A 5,000-nucleotide genomic window follows, 5' to 3' on the forward strand; every position below is an offset into this window, starting at 1 on the left:
CTGCAATGATTATATTATTGACCTTATGCCTGGACTATACTCTGGAAGAGACTTCTGAAGTGTTGGGGAGGAGTGTCCGTTTTCTTTCCTGATGATTCAGGAGTGATAGAAGGATGCGTGCTCGCCTCAACACATTTCAACGTCCATATGGTCTGGGTATTGGACAGAGTCGTCGATCACTGTCTTTGCGGAATATCTACCGGCAACACTAAGATCATTGATCTTGCTTTTGTCGATGATGCTGTACTTCTTGCAGTCACTTGAGATCTTGGTTATCGCCTTCAGGTCACTGGGTAGAAGGGCCGAAGCCTATGAACTCCAAGTCTCTTTGACCAAGACCGAGATCCAGAAGTTTTGGAAATTACTGAATGACAGTGCAATCTGTCCATGTGACGCATCCACGGGCGATTGAGGACGACGACCTACTTCCATCCCCAGGACTAGGCAAAAATATATTATCTGAAACGCCATGTCCTTTTTGTGTGCAAACAACTTCCGCATGGAAACAGTATGATTACTTCCACTAAGAGGGTTTAGAAGTTCTGACTTTTTTTTTTTCCAATTCATCAATGCAATTTTGAGACCATACGGGAACGGTAAAACATAAGTGTGGACTGACTAGAAATCTATAAGTGGTTGATGATAGCTGGATTTTTAGAATCAAATGATGGCGCTACTAATCCCAGAATCCCATTTTCTTTTTTAAAACAAACACAACGTTTAGATGATTTGAAGTCGTTGCTGAAAATAACACCAAATTCATTTCACTAGCATTGATTATTTCGTTGCCTTCCAAAACACTTGTAGTACTTAGTATTATTTACACATATGCATAACTTTACACTAACTTGGGTTGCATTTCATTAGCAATTTTTGAGACCATTGCTCTAGTTTATCTAAATATCCAATGGAATCGAATGATCATTTGCTATCCTACATAGGTTAGTAATAATTGAAATTCTGGAGACAGTACACTTAAGTCCACAGTCACTGTCGTTGATGTATTCCATAAACAGAAGTAACTCAGGAACTTCTCTCGTACCATATTTCTAGCTAGAAGTTATATAATTCACAATTCACTATTTACGGTTTGCTAATCAGTTTCCAATCTAGCTAGACAAGTTACATTTTATTCCATACCAAGCTGGTTTAGTCTTTGGTGCGGGATAAAAAAAAAATGTCAAAGTCCAAATGTATTAAATCTAAATTATTCATTTCGTCGTAGTATGGGACGCCCATGTCTTTAGATCCCACCATCACCCTCAACTCTACCTGAAGGTGCAACCTCGAGGGGCTGTTATTCGATCTTTGGATAAAGACCAATATCCCTCCTTCAACCTTTATTATATCCGCATTTTTACGTAAGGAGAGCTGATAACCAACAACTGTTTCTCCTCCTCCTCTTCTGATAGGACTGTTGAGTGTTGCTGTGGGGCTGCGGGTTTTCAATTAGTGAAATTCAAGAAAACTATTGCACATCTACCGTAAATATATACATACATTACAAAGGTGTTATCAAACCCCTCGATGTCCAGCGTGCACACGCGCGCACACACACATATGGAGCGAGAAGTACTCCAACGTCTCCAGTTCAAGAGTTCAGGAATTTTCTCTGTTGTCTCGTATCCTCCCGAGGACCAGATTTTCCAGTCAACGCCAAGAACCATCAGTTCAGGACAATGAAAGCCGCCACCGTTTCGGGGAAAACGCCCTGACACCTGCGTCGGACAAAAGAGACCGCATCGTCGCTCAGTCCGACACGACGAACATTTCTTATATTTGCCCCAATGTATATATGACAACCTTTGTATATATGTATGTAAAATCTGGCAACCGCCCCCTCCGATGCTACTTCGGAGGTTGCATTGTATGTATAAACCAGAGAGAACACTGGAACATTAAAGAAAAGAGACCGGTCAGACTTTGTCTCTCCCAAACACCATTAGCTTAAATTTAGATAGAACTAAACATCTACATAGTATTGCAAAGGAAGAGCATACTGACAGGAGACCTTTTGTTCCATAACTAGGTCGGATGCGAAGATAAATGAATAAACAAATAAATAAGTTAATTAATTAAATAAATAGGCAAGGGCAAATAATAAATACACACATATAAATTATAAAAAAATTAGAATATAAATAATGATAAACAAATGATGATAAATTAACAAATGAAATAAAATATATACATACATACGCACATACATGCATACATACATACACATATACATGCATACGCATATGTACACACACGCACCCACACCCACACACACACACACACACATATATATATATATATATATATATATATATATATATATATATATATATATACTGTATATATATATACACGTACATACATATACAGTATAAACATGCATATACAGTATAAACAATGAAAGCCGCCACCGTTTCGGGGAAAACGCCCTGACACCTGCGTCGGACAAAAGAGACCGCATCGTCGCTCAGTCCGACACGACGAACATTTCTTATATTTGCCCCAATGTATATATGGCAACCTCTGTATATATGTATGTAAAATCTGGCAACCGCCCCTCCGATGCTACTGCGGAGGTTGCATGTGTGTATAAACCAGAGAGAACACTGGAACATTAAAGAAAAGAGACCGCTCAGACTTTGTCTCTCCCAAACCCCATTAGCTTAAATTTAGATAGAACTAAACATCTACATAGTATTACAAAGGAAGAGCATACTGACAGGAGACCTTTTGGTCCATAACTAGGTCGGATGCGAAGATAAATGAATAAACAAATAAATAAGTTAATTAATTAAATAAATAGGCAAGGGCAAATAATAAATACACATATAAATTATAAAAAAATATAAATAATGATAAACAAATAATGATACATTAACAAATAAAATAAAATATATACATACATGCATACATACATACACATATACATGCATACGCATATGTACACACACACCCACACCCACACCCACACACACACACACACATATATATATATATATATATATATATATATATATATATATATATATATATATATATATATATATATATATATATATATATATATATATATATATACACGCACATACATATACAGTATAAACATGCTTGAATACGTACACGCATGCATAGATTCATGCATGAAATATTGGGGTCATAATATTTCTGAAACTAAATTGAATCGGAGTCTTATAGTACACTTAGCTAGTAGAGAAGAGAGAGAGAGAGAGCCTGTTAATGGTCTACAGTGTAAGCCCTCTGGTGAGGAGGCACGGTGTATACAAGCCGCTTGCAAAGGGTGTCACTCAGCCCTACATTTGTGGAACTCGGCAAACTCCGCTTGTTTACTATTTCAAAGTCAAGTGGTGTCTGTATTATTGCATAATGCTCTCTCCGCCTCCTCCTCCTCCTCGTGCACCTACGTGAGCCCACACACACGCACGCACGCACACACACGCGCGCGTTTATGCAAAGAGGTAACTGGAAATGGACTTACCGAAAAAAACTATATAATGGGAGATGAACTGATTACATAAACGAAGGAGACAGATCATATCCGTCCCATATTAGAGTATGCAGTAGCTGAGAAGGCATGTGAGGAGATGTTAAGAAATCTCTATATTACAAAAGTGAATTGAAAGAATTGGAGAAAGGAAAGGAAATTTGACTCATACGGGATAGACAAACATGTTGAGGAACTAAAGAACAGACTGCTTGAAGCATAACTTTCCACACAGAAACATCATATTGTAGGGCAAATTGGAAGCAGAAATAGTTCAAGTGGACGCCATAAATGTATTTTAAGTCAAGTTTAACAAATGGAGATACACAGGCGGGAGCCACGAGCACAGCCCCACCCCCATATATTAGACTTAAGTAAACACAAAGGCATGCATTAAACACACACACACCACAACCGCACACACACACCACAAGCACGCACCCACACACACACCACAAGCACACACACACACACACACATACACCACAAGCACACACACACACACACACCACAAGCACACATATACACACTCAACCACACACACACACATTTCAGTGATGGTTTAGTAGCGGAATTATATAACTGGTCCAGTGAACTAACCAAACCTGTGGACACGCGGGTACACGGGGGACAGTACTGAAAGGAGGAAGATGGCAATTGGTGTTCTAGGCCCGTCAGCACCCTCGCCCGTCTCTCACCTTCCCACTTCCCAATCCTCCCCCTCCCCTCCCCTCCTCCCTTCCCCGTCTCTCTACCTACTTTACTTATTTCTCATTTCCACCCTCATTCACTTTCCACAAATGTCACCTTCTTTTATGTCCATTATTATCCTCCTTTTTATTCTCTCTTCCCAGTTTCTTATAATTCTGCTTACTTCCGTCCATCTTCCCTTGCTTTCTCACTGCTCTGCCTTCCTGCATCTCATCCTATTTCTTTTTCGATGTTTCTTTTCTATCTCTCCACTCTTCCGTTATTTTATATCTATTGTGTTTTTACATGTTCTTCGCTTGTATATTTCATGGTCCATCGCCTCCTTATCAATTCCTGAGACATATTTTCCTTCCTTTCTTCTCCAGCGTGCCCTGCCTCTATTTTTTCTCCGATCTTTCTACATGCAAATTCCGTGTAATCTATTGTCTATTATGCCACTTTTCCATTTCCATCAATAATGTGCACTCGGCTCTGATCAACGTCAGCATCCGTCAGTCACTAGATCTTGCATATAGAAATTGAATCCCGAGTGGATCCATGTTTCCCTTGCTGTCGTTTATTTGTTTATTTGACACTTGGTTTCTAGCGATCACAGAATTTCACTTGCTATGCGGGAAGGCAAGGTTCAACTTACGCATTTGCTTTTATGTTTACAGGAGAACGTTTGTTCATATTTGTACTGACTTTTTCTGTTCGTTGGTAACACATTATGGCGCATTTTTCGCTTTGCCTACCGTCTTTGCCCATGCACTTTTCGAAAGTTGGGCTTCCCACTTAGGTTGGGGAT

General features: G+C 39.3%; 1 long non-coding RNA gene across 1 annotated transcript in view; it reads left to right on the plus strand.

Annotated features, from left to right (window-relative positions):
• The window catches only part of LOC143028551 (uncharacterized), an 8,029-nt gene extending 6,122 nt beyond the window's left edge, over nucleotides 1-1,907 (plus strand). Inside the window, exon 3 of the long non-coding RNA XR_012966738.1 lies at nucleotides 1,413-1,907. This is a non-coding gene — a long non-coding RNA (uncharacterized LOC143028551). The remainder of the gene's footprint in view (nucleotides 1-1,412) is intronic.
• Nucleotides 1,908-5,000: the final 3,093 nt, after the last annotated feature.

Source organism: Oratosquilla oratoria, chromosome 9 (assembly GCF_046742065.1).
Source record: "Oratosquilla oratoria isolate Oo_2021 chromosome 9, ASM4674206v1, whole genome shotgun sequence".
NCBI classification, from domain to species: domain Eukaryota; kingdom Metazoa; phylum Arthropoda; class Malacostraca; order Stomatopoda; family Squillidae; genus Oratosquilla; species Oratosquilla oratoria.